The following is an 18,446-nucleotide window of genomic DNA, read 5'->3' on the forward strand; positions in this document are numbered from 1 at the left end:
GCAAACTGCTTAGCAGTGGAACTCTTAAAGTTAAAATCAAATAGAAATAATTTAAAACGATAAATTTAATACATTGTTACGTTCACAGCACCTATTTCACAAACTCGTTCTGTGAGCAGACGTGGCGCTTATAATTTTATCATGGCATCTTTTTCTGGGCGCCGACAGAAGTTTTTACGTCCTCTTCGCCCTATCTCACGGACATCGTTATTGTTTTCTTTATGAGCGAGCATGTTGCAACGTCCAACTATTGTTAGTTCACTCCTGCATCTATTACTACTTGGATACATTCATCTATTCTAAAATGCATTAGTAAAATAATATTGTTAGATATATTTTTTATATTTTATTTTTATGCAACTTTGAATGGCAAACAAGCTGGTGGCCCACCTGATGCAAAGTGGTAACCGTCGCCTATAGACATGAGCAGTACCATGGACATAACAGAGTACACTGTTTCGCCCATGATACCCCCCACATACGTTGTCACTCCTGAGGACTCAGGACTCAGGACCTGTTATTCCTCTGTACCCAGTAAATTCACTCTATATCCCACCTTTCAAACCGAAACACAGCCATACAAACACAACTGCTTCACGGTTGAAACACGAATAGGACAGAGTTGCCCAAACAAACGACTTTTGTACAAAGTCTCCCTCTGGTGAAATATTTAATGATACAAAATTATTAGTTTATTTTTATGTTAGAAAATTTTAATTTATATTTTATAAGTTATATATTTTACGTAATATTACTATGTTTTTTATACCATTGAGGTAGTATACAAGCATACGGCCCACCTGATGGTAAGTGGTTATGTTATAGAATACCAGATTTTATGGGTATATCAGATTTCATTTGCATAAAATTAGCTTGTTAATACGAGTAATCGTACGACGAATTAGCACTTTCTGGACTTAAAATATTTTGTCTACTTGCTTGTACATTAAACACAATAATACATAATTAATAGAATATAAAATCTTTTAGTAAAGGCAGAATTTAAATGCAAAATTTCAAAGTTTACAGAAACCAATAGACTGATTACTGAACAATAATATTTATAATGGAAAATTGTTCAAAGTTGAAGTTTGTTATCTTTTATAAGATCAATAAACTGTCAGTGCGAATATATATATATATATATATATATATATATATATATATATATATATATATATATATATATATATATATATATATATATATATATATATATATATATATATATAAATATAGGTAGGTATATATACTTCAGTGTTTTAATGGATTGTTTTTAACTTTTCTATTTGCAATTTTAAGTTTTTGTTTGAATTATAACCTTTCTTTATCGTGCCAGCTGTTATCCTAATTATAGCTGTCAGCATTAGGTACTACTTTTATTTCTTTCTATTTTCTTCGATCTTTTTTTATCTAGCTCGAATAATGCATTGTATTTTGATTGTATTTATGTTCCATTTATGAAATAATTTTAAGTGACGTTTAAAATATATAATATTTCTTTTATAATACTTAGAATGGCAAAAAAGCTAAAGGTCCACGTGATAGAATGTGGTAACCTTCGCTTATAGGGGAAAGGGATTGTTAGTATTTGGCTCTAACAGTTTCATTGCTCGCAATATACCTTGTCAGGTAGACCTTCACGCGGTTACCTCTGAAAAACGTGATTAATTTTTGAATTCGTCTCAATGGACTAACTGATCTAATTTCATCCTCACCTCTCATCTCTTATTGGTGCCCCGACAGTGTATACCGATAACGCAGTCGGGCCTACCATTCTATTTTCATCCGTTAAAAAAAACATCGCTTATAGAGCTAAAAATCCATTATTTGGGGGGGGGGAGAGTTTTTGCTACATTGCTAGCTATATACACTGCTAGGTCGACCTCCACGTGGTCTCCTCTGGAAACCATCGTGCTGAATTTCTGGTGTATTCATAATGATGGGCTAACTGAACTGCTTTCATCCTCACCTATCATGTCTTACTAGTGCCCCGACAGTGTATACCGATAGCGTAGTCGAGACTACCATTCCATTTTCATCCGTTAAAAAAATCTTAACTTACAGAGGTAAACACCCATTATGCCTATGGTATGCGTTATTGCCATTACTAAAAACTACTGCGTTATGTTAGATTATGTTATCTGAACACAATCCCCAACTATTAGTAATCCGACATCCGTAATGACGGTGAAATTTCTCTTGGGAACATCTTTATCACTGCTCCACCGGTATTAGAGCCCTAATCAAACAAGTCGGGTTGTTTATGAATATGGCAACACCTGACACGTTTTATGGCGTAATTGTTTCCGGTGTACACTTGTTACTACACTAATTGTTTGTCTCACGTATCTGGTTGATATATTGATGCATTACTCAGCGTCTGAAGACGATGCCGGGTCAATGTGGGCGGTATCAGAATAAAGATTATGAAGCTTGTTATAACATGATCGATCGATTATAAAGGATGTACCGGTATAATAAATCGTCAACGAGGGTTCAGGTGTGATGGCGTTTTAACCGACTTTCAATAAAAAAATTATAATGTTTTTTTTAAATGTATCATGTGGATTTGAATCTTTTACCAGAGGAAGACTTTGTACAAAAGTCGATTGCTTGGGTACTCCTGTCCCATTCGTGTTTCTACTGTGAAGCAGTTGTGTTTGCATGGCTGTGTTTCGGTTTGAAGGGTGGGATATGGCGTGAATTTACAGGGTATAGAGGAATAACACCTGAGTCCTCAGGAATGGCAACGCATGAGGGGTATCGTGGGCGAAACAGTACACTCTGTTATGTCCATGATACTGCTCATGTTTATAGGCGACGGTTACCACTTTCCATCAGGTGGGCCGTTAGCTTGTTTGCCATTCTAAGTTGCATAAAAAAAAGTTGTAGCGTAAACATTTTAATAGATTAAATAAATAGGGTATTTTCATTTTTTTTTATTATACTACTATGGTAGTAAATAAGCATATGGCTTGTCTGATGGTAAATGGGATTACCGTAGCCTATGGACGTTGTAACACCAGGTATATCACGCGCGTGTTACCGACCCTATAGAAACCCCAATACGTTTTTTTAAGAATCCAATGCTGTAGTTTCTACGGAAAGCCTTGGCAGGAAGATCATTCCACAATCTGAGTGTTCGCGAGGGTGGGGGGTGGGGGGAACTCCTCTGAAACTGCACTATATGTGACCACTCTGATTCAAAGGTGTGAGAATGGATTCTCAGCCGATGGTGAGTATGTATTGTTAATGTTAAGATTGATATACGCTATATGATAATAGCATGAAACAAATTTGTTAAAATTTCTAAATTTGCTTCACTTTCGATAGGCATTTAACGTTGATTTTTTTTGCCCACTTATCTGAGTGTATGTGTATCATAAAAACATTATGAATTCTGTCAGAGTGGACATTTATATCACAAATGTCGGAACAAAATTATTGAATTTGTATTTAGCAAATTGTCAATTAACTAATAAAAGGTGAATGAATGAATATACTTTATTTGCATCATACATTATAGGAAATAAGTAAGACAGTTAATAAATGCAACGATATAGTTGTGTAAGTACAGTAAAGCGATCTTATTGCTGAGAGCAATCTTTTCAAGACAACCTTAAGGTAACGGATTAATTGTAGTACAAGTAGGTATGATAATATTGTATAATTAAGTTTAAAATTAATGTTGAGAATTATTTGATTTATTACTAAACAACTTATTAATATGCACATACACTTATATTATTTTGTACTAATTGAATAAAGTTAACAATAAAGTTACACTTTGCAAACATAAATCTACACTAGAATGATTTGCGTGCAAAAATCCATATGAAATATTAACATCGAGATGATTTACGCTTTTGCGGTGCACGAAGCTTAATTGAACACATTTGTGGCATTGGCTTTTAGCTGATAGCGTCAGTTTTGACGCATCCATTGATAAGGCACGTTCTGTAGAAAGGCCGTGCGCAATAACAACTCCGTTGTGCGAATTTAATTAAAAACACTTGTAAAAACAACCGAACAAATTTGCCACGCCGAATATTTTCAAATTTCGACGCCAACTCGAGAGATCAAATTCAATTTTATGATACAAGTCAAACATAACTTTCGTGTGTACTTCACTGTAACCAAATATTCATACCGTGGGGACTCATTCGGACAACATTTCAGTATTTTCAATGGGCATTTCAATAAAGTTTAAAATTAAAATCGATGTTTTGACAAAATATAATGGCAACGCGTCGTTAATACTCTTTTTTTTTTAATAAACAATACGATGTTTTATACGGACCGTGTATAAGGGCATGTTGGGATTATTGAAAATAAGTTTTCGAATGTGATTTAGATTTATTCAACTTCGTCTGTTATTCACTTTTTTTTCTATCTGTCTACATTGTTGTCTTTGAAACAATAGCTTATGGTATTGTCGTATCCGGAATTTATCATTCTGACACCATCAACGGAAACGCTAGGCGATATGAGTTTATAATGTGCTTCCATGGCCTTTTTACTCTATAACTGTTTGTATGAGCTATCTGAGTGATGTAAGGACCCTATTCAACAATGCACGTATTGCATATAAATTTTTTATAATTCGTGAAATTGTGTGGTCTTTAGTCTTCAATATCGTGAAAATGAAGTTAAAACAATATGAACAACAAAATAATTTTATTTAGACTTTTTTTTTTATAAATTTCAAGTAATTTTTAATTATTTTTGTATATATATAGAAAGCAGTTATAGTACCTCAACATAGCCTTGGCATTGTCCAACAGAAACTGTTACTATTTGACAGTTAAAATATATAATTATTTACCAACAGAATACAGGGATCTGACAGATAAAAAAATTAATGAGAAAATTTACAATTGGCTTACTGAGAAATATTTTTACTCAAACTTAAAGATTATTTTAAGGAGAAGTTCTAAATTAAATATTTATTCGCACGTCACGCGGTTGAATACAGAGATTCTGTTTTTTAACATTAAATACTTCTAATAATCTGTATTCAAGCAAATCAAGTTATTCATTCATTCATTCATCATCATCAATCAGGCATAATTAGAATTTAATATAATAAAACTAGGTGATCACCAGTAATTCCTTTCTTATTTCTTTGTATAAAAATTTTAATCATTCTATTATTATTTGTATAAACATTAAAACAGCTATGCATTTACTAACGATTGTATCGATCAACGGTTATTAAATGATGCTCTTAACAAAAAACAATATTTCAGAACAATTTAATTATTATAACCCCATCAAAGGGAAACTTTTTAAGTAGAGAAACGTCAATATAACCCTTTATTTGCTCCAAAAAACAGCATAAAAAATGGAAAATTTGTATAATTTAATAAAATATATTGTTTTTTGTAAAATTTTGGGTAACCTATAGAATTTTCTGTAAATTTAGCTTCAAAATTACTAATACTATATCTTGTAGTAAAACAAAAAAAAAAGTAACGACGGGGTAATTAAAAAAATACATCTTGCAACAGCATTGTGGATAGATAGAGTCAATATTTTGGAACTACCGAAGTTAATCCTGACAAAACAGAACATGGTTATTAAAAAAACAAAGCTTGGGAGGGTGCTAAAAGTTGGTGTTTGTTTGGGACAAAACTTTATGAGCGGGCCACGTCCGTTGTCGATCCAGAATTTAGGCGCCACTTGCATTAGGCAAACTGATAGAAGAATCCAATCCAACATTAATGGAACATAAAATGTTTACCGTCACATAAATTATTCACTAAAGGAGTCGATGAATTTTTGATTCTACCGCACTAATGTTTTATTGCTAATGGACCTTTATGGACTGTATAATTTTATTTTTAAATTTATTACAGCGCCTTTCGATTGGAAATTTTTTAATTTTTTTTTTTCTTCTACGTCCGTAAATCACCGCGTGAAATTCTTATTAGGATCTAAACATCGGAGCTATAATTTCCATTCAAGTGTTATGGTATTATAAACCGTAAAATGTGTATTAATGATGACAGTATGAATGGGGAGGATTGTAAATACGTTGTAAAGTGATATAGAGCGTTTTCGAATCACCCTCGTGACAATAATTTGGCCCACGCTTGGCGTCCAGAGATTCTGAACACAACAATACTTTTACGTTGGGCATGATTTGAAGGACGCGCACGAATAATGATATAGGTCCCTAAGGAGCAACACAATGCATTGGCCATAATAATAGTTGTAGATTTGAGAGTGATTTGAATATGAATGGCACCCTCCCGCGCAGTGCTCGTAATAACAAATATGAAGTGTTGCTTTTGTGCGTCACCCCAATGATTTTGACTTTAGTATAACGAATTGGGTTTAAATTGTTATACTTTTAGTAATTATACATGTAGTCGTAGCATGGTGTCTGGTGTTTAGGGCGTTTATCGATCACATACTCGTATGTGATGTTGTAAACGAGAAAAATATAAAGGTTTATAAAGTAAATAAATTTTAACCAGTGACAGACTTTGTATAAAAATTTTATTTGTTTGAATACCTCTGTCTCATTCGTGTTTCTATTGTGAAGTATTTGTGTTCGAATGGCTGTATTTCGGTTTTAAGACAAAGATATGGCGAAGAAATACCATACCATACCATACCACAAAGGCGTAAAACTTTAGTCCTAAGGAATGAAAACGCATGAAGAGTTGTTTCTTATCTATTATATCTATAGTACTGTTCATATCTATAGGCGACCATTTTTCACCATGCTAAATTGCATAAAAAAGACTTCTTACCATCAATCCATTTAAGGCAATGCACGGGGGGTATCATGGGCGAGACAGTATACTCTGATATATCCATGATACTGCTCGTGTCTATAGGTGACGGTTACCATTTTCCATTAGGTGGGCTGCCAGCTTGTTTGCCATTCTAAGTTGCATAAAAAATATATTTCATCATATATATCATAGGTAGTTAACATCATCATCACCATTATCCGTCCTATTTATTCAATTATATAACCTTAAAACAATTATATTTAATGGAAGGCAGAAATGTTGCAATGTGTGTAAATTTATAAATTTCTATAAAAACAAGTTCCGTGCACCGACACGATCGTGCCTCAACTACAAAATTTAATTCCTAAAAGTGACATGAATAGTGTTTAATATATTCCAAACTCGTGCCTAGAACAAACGTGCAGTTCGATTCAGTCAAAAATAACATCCATTTAGAACATATTGTTATAACATTAATATTAACAATTGTTATATATTGTTATGACAGTTATTACTATTAATATAATATTAATAAAAAATCAATCGAAAAAAATATGGGATCAAGTTATAAAATAAAAAATCTTTACCTACTTTCAGATTTCGGGGAAAGTAGTCTGGACTTAAGTTTTATATTATTACCAAATATTATAGGAGACTGCCATTTGTTTTTTTTTTTTTTTTAAAATTATATTTTATTTTTTGTCGTTTCCAACAGACATAGTATGTTCATAAAATTTCCGTTGTACACATACAAAGGCACCCTTCAAATTACTATATCCTTGTATGAGTTTTAGTAATTTTTACGAACACCTACGTGTCACATGTGTGACGGCCATTTTTACATTATGCAAATTAGTTCGTCCCCAGTTCCACAGTGTTTGTTTTGATTTTATCCCCGCGGAATTATGCGTCGGACACAGAATGGATGTTATGTCTGGCATGGGATAGAAATGTTTGGTATATTTAAAAACAGCTGTAACCTCCAAATAGTAATTTAGGATGTTGGCACTACCGTCTGTCAAATTTTATACAAGGCAAACAAGCATACAGCCCGTCTGATGGTAAAGTATCACCGTAGCTTATGGACACTTGGGGTAGGCCTGCAACACAAGGGATAGAGGGAAAAGGGATTGTTAGCAATGGAGTTTGACAGCCCCATTGCTAGCAATATGCCCTACTAGGTCGACTTCCACCTGGTTCCCCCTAGAAACCATCGTGAACAATTCTTGTTGAATTCGTCACAATAGGCTAACTGACCTGGTCCATCCTCACCTATCATCCTTCACTGGTGCCCCGCCGGTGTATGCCGATGGCGCGGGTGGGATTGCCATTCCATTGTCGATGTCAATTCGATATCAATCATACATTTTATACTGCACTCATGTAACAACAGTTAGGAATTAAATTATAATTGGGATCGGTTTACAATAGTTTGCATTGACAAGTTGCACTAATATGCATCTATCAGAACAGTATGGAACCATTGTGTCGCTAGTAATGCAATTCGAGAGTGCAAGTCTCAATTTCAATATCGATCTATTGCAATTTATTTCAAGAGTGACCCTACAGGTATTTACAAAAAAAAATGAAAACAATAAATTACATTCAGTATAAAAAGTTTTACAAATCTGTAACACGCCGGTACGCCTGCCAGATACAATACTGTTCGTGCCATATCGAAATATCTGATAGACTTTCCAATTTATAATGGAAAATGATACGGTTCTATAAAAACATTTTATTTTAAATAAATATATATGCTTACGTTAGTATGTACTCATGTCTATAAGTGACGGTTACCACTTTTCACCACGCGAGTCGTCAGCTTGTTTGCCATTCTGAATTGCATAAAAAAAAGTATTTCCTGATCGTGTAGTCGGAGACATTTGTTGAGGTGTTACCATTGTATTGTACATAGCACTTGATATGCCTACATTTTGTTATTTAAAATACGATGTGACAGGAAGGCAAAGCTAGAAGAAGCTATGCAATAGATAAAAATACAATAGCAATAGATACAGCAATAGCCAGCATTATTATATCAACCGTTAACTGTCCACTGCTGAACATAGGTCTCCCCCTACTGGGGGGGTTTTGCCAATATGTAGTTGCCACGCTTGGCAGGTAAGTTGGTAACCGCAGTTAGGCTTTAGAGGTGTTTAAAAAGTGCTACTATCTATTCTTCTACCGTTAAATTCCTTTAAGGGGGCTTTTCTATTCTGGGTTCATATGGCAATAGCCATATCTCGGATTAATTTAGTTTACTATTGGTGTACAAACTACAAAGAAATCTTTGATAGATCTATTTGTAATAAATAACAATGCAGTTTTGTAAAAATCGCTATGACATCCCAGTTTACTTGAATCTATAATCAGATTTTTAAAATACTGAAGAGTTGTGACTCGAAGTGCCTTTTAATAAATCAAGAATTACAATCAAAAAGTGTTTTATTTTGTTTTATAATTATCTGACATGGACAAAATGTATAGACGGGAATAAATTCATAGTGATGCGGGGTAGCATGTCACGCGCGGAATAAGCTGTCACGCTTTGTATCAAATCTAGTGTCAGTTCGACGTGACAGTGCAATTTGGTGGGCAACGTGTTTGGGTGCAACGAGCTATTTTTGTCCTTTCAATAATATTTATAAATAATCTTATATTTGATACTAATCGTCTGGTAGTCTCATTTATTTCCAAAGATTGTATCTTAACACATTTTTAATGTAAATTATCAGATAGTTATTAAGTAATGAAAAAGTTCTTAGGAAATTTTGAGTTATTGTGTATTTGAGATATAAAAATATAGCTATGGTTCATAAATATTAAGTAATTAAGTATGTAGATTATATATAATAGATCTACATTAATATATAACATATTATAAAACAATTGCAAACTAAAATAACAAAAACATAACAGTAAATAACTGATGATGTTTTTTAGATAATATTTATTTGTAATAGTTTTGTTTTGTATTTATTTATTTAAGAATTTTTGTCTTTTTTATATATGCCATCCCATCTTATCTTAGTCAATTTTAGGATGTCATTATGATTTATTTTGATAGTCGAAAGATACGCCCGCAAAATAAGAATGACAGAAATCTTGTGGAAAAAATATATAATAAAGATAGATAGAAAAAACAAACAAAAATAACCTATGGCCAGATGTAAGCTTCAATGTGGGTAGATCTATATTAAAATTTACATAACAACAACTATCTGATTAATTCTTATTACTTATTATAAAGAAAAAAATATAAAAAGCATATGTAAGAAATAATTTCAAAAAGATTTCATTTCACAGAATGTATTAGTTTCGTCTATGTCACATACGAAGTTAGGGGTTAATTCTCGATTCGTAGAAAATTTTAATAATAAAATAATATTAATTATTTAATGGGAGACAGGCGTGAGAGATATGTATGTATGTATTAAAATTTTAAGAATAATTTATTAGTTTAGTTTATTGTAATTTAAATAATTTTAATGTTAAAACAAAACTTTTATTTTAATTATTATAGTAACACGTTAATCATTATAATCCTAGATGAAAGAATTAATTTTGTAGATCGTTGCTATTATTAGGAATATTATTCAATTTTCATACAATTCGTCGAATTTATTTCAATCAAACGTTGCCTAAATGCATATCTTGTACTAATTGCAGTTTTCTTTGAACACTAACTTTTTGGTCGCTATTTATTGTTTGTGAATTCCATAAATAGGAAAACTAATGAAATAAACCACATTTATGTTAAGTAACATATCAAGACACATACAATAAATTTGAAGTTAAAACCTCAAGAGCACGACTATGAAAACCGCATCCAATTTGGTGCTATAAATTTTGGCGTGATAAACAAACATTCAAAAAAATAGATAGACGGGCAAACAGACAGACTAAATTTAAAAAAAAATGTTATAGCATCTGTTCTTCTTAATAAGACCTTGAAAATATTTTTTTCTACTTACTTTACTGGGTACAGAGGAATAACACCTGAATCCTCAGGAATGGCAACGCATGGGGGGGTATCATGGGCGAAACAGTATACTCTGTTATGTCCATGGTACTGCTCACGTCTATAGGCGACGGTTACCACTTTCCATAAGGTGGGCCGTCGTCTTGTTTGGCATTCTAAGTTGTAAAAAAAATTACAGAAAAGCGATTGTTACGAGATACAGACATACCTTATATTTAGTTATACACTTTTTCTGGATACAAGTACAAGATGCTTCAAATACCGCCGCCAGTAGAAGTTTAATCCCACCTGTAACAAAATAATTAATATATGAAGTTATCAATATAGGCAATTAAAAAGTATACATGGAAACGCATGTCGTATTAGAAATTACTTCATCGACACAAGAATCAACCCTGAGTATTAGTTATCGCTAATTGCTAGGCATCCTCATACGTGATAAAAAAAGGGATAAGGTCCGTGACAGTTGATTACTGACGTGACATCACTAACTAGCAGATCAATTTTAACAAAAAATAAAATAAAATAAAAATATACAGCTGTGTAATCTGAGCATAGAATAGGCCACCCCTCTCTTTCCCGTGGGTGTCGTAAGAGGCTACTAAGGGAGGGCTAGGGATGGGCAGCAGCGTCCCTTTTAAAACATTTATAAAGCCTAACTGCTGTTGCCAAGACGCCTGCCAAGCGAGGCAACTACTGGCAAGACCCCCCAAAGGGGGGACTTATGTTCAGCAGTGAACAGTTATGATGATGATCGAAACGTATGTCGTGTTCGAAATTATTTCATCGACACAAGAATAGGCCCAGAGCACACGTTGTCGCAAATTGCCGAGCGCCTCCCATACGTGACGCGACGAGATATGACGCGTGACAGTTGATTACCGACGTGACGTTTCACTAACTAGCAGGTTTCCTTGTAATTTAGGTGATATTGATTCAGACCTTTATCGAAATGGCAATATTTTTAATTAAATTTGTCGAATTTGGTGATTTTAATTTAGCAAGTTGAAAATACTTTTCATAACAAAATGTAATGTAATTCGCAGCTTTTAACATGTAAATAAAAGTATTTTCTATCTATACACTAAATTCCATTAAAATCCATTCATCCATGTTTAAATAAAATTGAATATGTAATAAATATTCACTAGAAAGGATTAATATTCCCAGCATAATCGTCTACAGGAGTCTAGATTTATTTATTTATTTTGCAAGACCTATTTATTTATTTATTTTCCTATAACTTAGGGACAAAGGAGCATGCGGCTCGCCTGATAATTACCATCGCTTATAAGCTCTCGCAATATAAAAATATTTCTAGAAATATTACAACATTTATCATCCATCTTACATTGATTATTACAAAACATAATTAAATACGTCAAAGATGAAAATCATGGCATATTGTAATATAGCAGTAGATTTAAAAAAGTAAATTGTCAAAAAATAATAATCTATTTCAGCTGTCAAAAACATCGCGCATCCTGTTGAACTGTCAAGTGTGTGATGTGACGGCACGTGCCGTGTTATCTCCACGCGTTCTTTCTTTTTAATATGTGCTCGTAAAATTCTTATTCTATTTTTAAAATGTGCTCGAAATTTGAATACAATCATTTAGTGTATGTATCCGTTTTTTAATATGTAATGACAATTTGACACATAATTTTTTTTCTTGCTTTCTTTCTTATAAAATTTAAATATTTGCATGTTTACATCGTTTAATTAAACAAGTACCAAAATAGTAACAAGTGGCTTTTGTAATAATTTCAAGATTGCTAATTGCAAATAAACTAATTTAATTTAATTTCGTTTCATTTTGTTTCATTTAGTTTAATTTCATTTCATTTCCTTTAATTTCGTTTCATGTCATGTCGGAAACGAAAATTTAATTTCATTTCGTTAGTATTTTCCGTTTAGTTTTTCCCTTTATTAATCGACTTCAAAAAGAAGGAGGTTTACAATTCGCCTACAATATCCATGTACTGGTTAAATAACGAATCTGTTTAAAGTCTGGTATCCAAAAAATAAAAATTGGTAACAGACTTTTAACAAATTCGAAAATATATATCCAACCGATATGGGCGTTATCGAAATGGGTGATGACCTTTATTCCACTATCAATGTCCAGAAATACCCAATATATAGATTTCGGATCGGGAGAGAGGGAGATTTTGTACAAAAGTCTATTGCTTGGATACCTCTGTCCCATTCGTGTTTCAACCGTGAAGCAGTTGTGTTTGCATGGCTGTGTTTCGGTTTGAAGGGTGGGATATGGCGTGAATTTACTGGGTACAGAGGAATAATACCTGAGTCCTCAGGAATGGCAACGCATGGGGGGTATCATGGGCGAAACAGTATATTCTGTTATGTCCATTGTACTGCTCATGTCTATAGGCGACGGTTACCACTTTCCATCAGGTGGACCGTCAGCTTGTTTGCCATTCTAAGTTGTATAAAAAAAAAGTTTTCATATTACCAATGTCTAGAATTTATAATGAAATAGCGTCCTTTATTTTGAATCAAGTCGAAAGTTTAACAAAGTCCATTCAAAAATTTGCCAATAGTATTATTATGTTCAGAAGAGCCAACTGGTAATGAACTCATTATAAAGTTACTAACGGTAGTGACTGTGTGGTGTAATTGATAGGATTTGAGCGTTTTATGTTTTTTTTTTTTTATAACACAGGGCGCAAACGAGCATACAAATCACCTGATTCGTAGGCTACGGTAACTACTTTAGCCGGTGTTATTTCAGAATAACATACATTTAGTCCACTAGGCTTAAATGATCGATGCGAGGGCGGCAGACCCTTGCAGATTGCTCGGGCAAAGAGTATCGACTCGTGGTCTGTATTTTTTTTATTTAATGGGTAATAATGGAATAGTAACCCCACCCGCGCTATCGGTATACACCGGCGGGGCACCAGTGAAGGATGATAGATGAGGATGAAGCAGGTCAATTAGCCCATCGTGACGAATTCAACAAGAATTTTTCACGATAGTTTCCAGGGGGAACCACGTGGAGGTCGATCTAATAGGACCTAATATTGCCAGCAATGGGGTTGTCAAACTCGATTGCTAACAATCCCTTTCCCCCCCGTGGTCTGTAGTAGCATCCCGTACGGAGATGACCACTTGTGTGGTAACCGCATACCACAGGTGGGCCGTATTTTTATCATCTCAGTGGTAGAAAAAAATGGTGAAAAAACACCACGTTTGTTTGGAGTTATTCGAAAAGTACGTATTGAGGTTTTTTATGGGTCGGTAACGCTACAGTGACACCGTTTACCATCAGACGGGCCATATGCTTGTTTGCTACCATCGTGGTATACTCGTAAAAAAAAATGTATATAAAATGAAAGGACTCTGACGTCCAAATCTGTTTGGAAATTTAGAAATCATGGTAGAATAAAGTAATTCACAGTAACTTACTAATCCCATTTTTAACCGACTTCAAAAAGAGAGCGGTATAAAAAAAGTAAAGCGTATATTACTTTCATAAAATTTTATTTGTATAATCGCTTCTAATTTAGTGCTGTGACCAATTTTCTCACGGTCCACCGCCGCAAGGGTTCCGTGCTAATTAATGGAAGGCGACTTTTCATTTGTCAATGGGAACGGGCGAGGTTTTACTATCGTTTACAAGGGTGCTGTTAAAATAGTACCAGCGGGTGTAACTCGATACCGTGGGTTTTTGGTACGTGGAGTACACAATTGTATTAATTCTAAATACGTTGTATTAGATGTGAGTGACGTATGTACTATACATACATACATACATATATATATATATATATATATATATATATATATATATTGTAGTTAAAAATCCTATGTATTGGACCGATAAATAATAATTAAATATCTGTTCTCTAAGAAATAATATCGAAATGAAAAATCTGATTGAAATAAATACTCTTTCTTCCACGCACAATTACTCTTTGAAATCAACTTCCAGCAGCAGTATTTCCGTACCGATACAAGATCGCAACCTTCAAGAAAGGAACATACTCGTATTCCTTTTTAAAAAGGCCGGCAGCACACCTGCAATGCCGTTGGTGTTGTGGGTGATCTTGGGCGGCGGTAGTCACTTACCATCAGGTGAGCTGCATGCTTGTTTGCTCCTTGGGTCGTATAAAGAATTATAGATATTCGACTGGTATGGGTGATTAAAAAATTTTTCGTAAATAACATGGCGTGATTGACCGCTATAATAATATTGCTAATTCATAAAGGAATTTATCTTATATTTGTATGTATTTATATAATTTTCTATGTTAGACTTGCTTAGTTTTTGGTACGCTAAATGAAATTAGGCTCCGTAAAATCCATTGTGAGAATACCCTGCAGCCTCTCTGCATAAAGCAAGCATAAATATCACGCGCTCTATCGATACGGGTGATGGCTTATTACATGATTGGAGCGGATTTATAAGCGCAGCGGTTTTAAACGCTACGCAGTTGTAACGTAAACATGTTAGATAAATTTTAATAATATATGGATTTGAAGGATATATTGTTATATTTACTGTAAATAGTGAATTTAATTTAGGTAACTTTATTAAGATAAACGATCATTGACATTTCTGGGTGTTTTAAATGCATTAAGAAATTATTAAGTGCTTATAAATTGTTTATATATAAAAAAATACTTGTTACAGTTTATATGTATATAAATATATTATACTTGTATACCAACTGACCGGATTAACGAGTTGTTTCTACAAATTTTAATTTATATAAATTTATTTGTTTTATTTATGTATGACGTTTCCTTATACATTTATGTATATATAAGTAAATCCTGTATTTTGTACAATTCAGTTATACCTATTACACACTCGACTTTGTTTTTTTTATACAATTTAGAATGGCATACAAGCTGACGGCCCACCTGATAGAAAGTGATAATTGTCGCTTATAGACATGAGAAGTACCATGGACAATAATTTGTCAATAAGAATAAGCATTTTGCAACTACAATTTCTAAAATAATAATAATTGTAATATTTTAATTATAAAAACGCTTCTCCTGTACAATGAATCAGAGGTCTGTTCCCTTACGCTAACGCTAGGGGCCTGTCCGTATATTTCACGGACGGTCTGCATTTAATAGCCCAGCGGTTCCCCGATAATTTTATTATTGGTGGATTTTTTTTTTTCTCTGGCGATGACGCGAGCGGCAGTTTTATTGAAATAAAAATAATAGCGCTAGTTTCGCATTAAAATCTCACCGTGGGCGCTCGCTGTTTTAATGGCCTCTTTGGTTTTTTTAACGATCGCGGGTGGCTGCTAATTTATCTTGAACACGCTTGTTTTGAGTGGATATCATACCTTTATTATACTTAAATGCAGAATTTATCGTTGTTATAATTTTTTTTTTTGTTATACTATGAAGTACTTTATATTATTGTCAATTTCGTGTATAATATAGTATATGTCATATAGGTGTAAGTATATTTGTTATTTATATATATTTATTCGTTTATATATGTAATTTTAATATGTATGTATATCAATCACTAGTACCGCATTCGAGTATTCTGACACTTCCCTATGGTTGACTGGGAGAGAATGTTTTTAGCATTAAGTCCGCCATGTACACATATTTGTACTAATGTATAAATAAATAAAAAATAAAAAAATAAGATAGCTAACAAACATACAGCTCGTCTGATGGTAAACGCTGACTGTAGCCTATGATCACCTGCAACACTAGGGGTGTTACGTTGACATTGCCTTGCTGACCTGATTAAGTTTATGGTACTGTCTGTCTATATGCGAACCGATACGACATCGTAACTTTCAAGAAAAGAGCTTTTTTTAATGGGTTAAAATGGAATGGTAACCCCGCCTGTGCCAACGGGATAAGCTGGCGGAGCACCAGTGAAGGATGATAGGTGAGAATGAAAACAGGCCAGTTAGCCCATCATGATGAATTCATCAGGAATTAACCATGATAGTTTCCAGGGGGAACCGCGTGGAGGTCGACCTGATAGGGTGTATTGCTAGGAATGGAACTGTTAGATCCCATTACTAACAATCCTTTTCCCCCCAAAATAGCATATTCCTTACTAAAAGGTGGCAGCACACCTGTTAGTCTTTTAGTGTTGCGGGTGGTCACAGGTGGCGGTAGTCACTTACCATCAGGTTAGCTGTATGCTAGTTTTGCTATTTGTTTATTAGTTAAATTTTATTTAAATATATAATAGCATCGAATATTTCATTATACAGCACTAGTATTTAGCCGTGACTTCGCCCGCGAAACCAGAATGTGTTGACTAACCGATATAAAAAGCAGCTTCAGTCCTACTGCTATAAGGTAACAAATAAATTGTGTTAAATAATATAAAAGCAATCATCATCATCATCTCAGCCATTATCTATCCACTGCTGAACATAGGCCTCACCCGTAGACTGTATAAGAAACGGTCCTAAGCACCTGCATTCACGGATATTAAAAAAAAAGCAATAATAAATAGTAACAAGTATCTTCGATAATATTATAATAGTAAAATTTAGCTATGAACTATCTTGCGTTAAACATTCTTCAATAAAAAAAAAAATCGCATTGAAATTATTGTAATTTTTTCGAAAATACAACATAGGCTATACAGAAACAGACAGTCAAATCTTTCGAACTTGTAACACCATCCATTTAGATCGAGGTTTAAAAATAACAGAATACCCTTCGAGTTATCATGTAAACAGATGTATGATTAATATTATTATTGTAAACAAAGCATTAATTACACTATCACTATCGTCACTTAATCTATGAGAAATAAACCAAAATAATTTAGTACGATGACTCTATATTCCAAAATTAAAATGAGCCTTTTTATTTTATTTAAAAAATTATCCGAAGCTCAAAAATAACATAGAATACTTTTCAAGCTATCACGTAACCAGATGTAAGATTATTATCGTAAACAAAGCATTAATTACACTATCACTATCATGAATTAGTCAATGGGAAGTAAACCAAAATAATTTAGTATGATGACTCTTTATTCCAAAATTAAAATGAGCCTTCTTATTTTATCCCACATATTATCCAAAGCTCAAAAATAACATAGAATATTTTTCGAGCTATCATGTAAGATTAATATTAATATTGTAAACAAAGCATTAATTACACTATCACTATTGTCAATTAATCTATGAGAAATACCATAAAACAAAATAATTCTATATTCCAAAATTAAAACGTGCCTTTTTATTTTACATTACAAATTATCCTAGATTAAAAAAATAATATAGCAAACTTTTCGAGTTATCATGTAAACAGATGTAAAATTAACTATATTAACTATGATTGTAAACAAAGTATTAATTACACTATCACTATCATCAATTAATCTATGAGAAATAAACCAAAATAATTTAGTACGATGACTCTATATTCCAAAATTAAAAAGGCCCTTTATATTTTTTTCCCACAAACTGCCAGTAACAGCATTGTGCTTTATGACTATAACAATACAGTTCAATATAGAATGGATATTTTGATAGTATTTAACGAGGGGTTAGTTTAGTACAATGGAATAAAATGCTTGAACGATTTAGCCCCGATCACTGACAGGGTTGAAATCGATTAGTACCATGATAATATAGTTTGTCTCTTTATAAAAGATAATGGTATTCTATCATTTTTATCCACCATAACATAGAGGTAGTTTTAGAGAGAATATGTAAGTTTTTTGTAGTGTA

At 33.1% G+C, this 18,446-nt stretch overlaps 1 protein-coding gene across 1 annotated transcript in view; it reads right to left on the bottom strand.

Annotated features, from left to right (window-relative positions):
* The window catches only part of LOC113511618 (netrin receptor UNC5C-like), a 136,741-nt gene that overhangs the window by 89,046 nt on the left and 29,249 nt on the right, over window positions 1-18,446 (bottom strand). Inside the window, exon 2 of the mRNA XM_052894511.1 lies at window positions 10,943-11,022. The gene's annotated coding sequence lies outside the window, so the exon portion shown is untranslated. The remainder of the gene's footprint in view (window positions 1-10,942; window positions 11,023-18,446) is intronic.

Source organism: Galleria mellonella, unplaced genomic scaffold (assembly GCF_026898425.1).
Source record: "Galleria mellonella isolate WM207_F2 unplaced genomic scaffold, CSIRO_AGI_GalMel_v1 utg213, whole genome shotgun sequence".
NCBI lineage: Eukaryota > Metazoa > Arthropoda > Insecta > Lepidoptera > Pyralidae > Galleria > Galleria mellonella.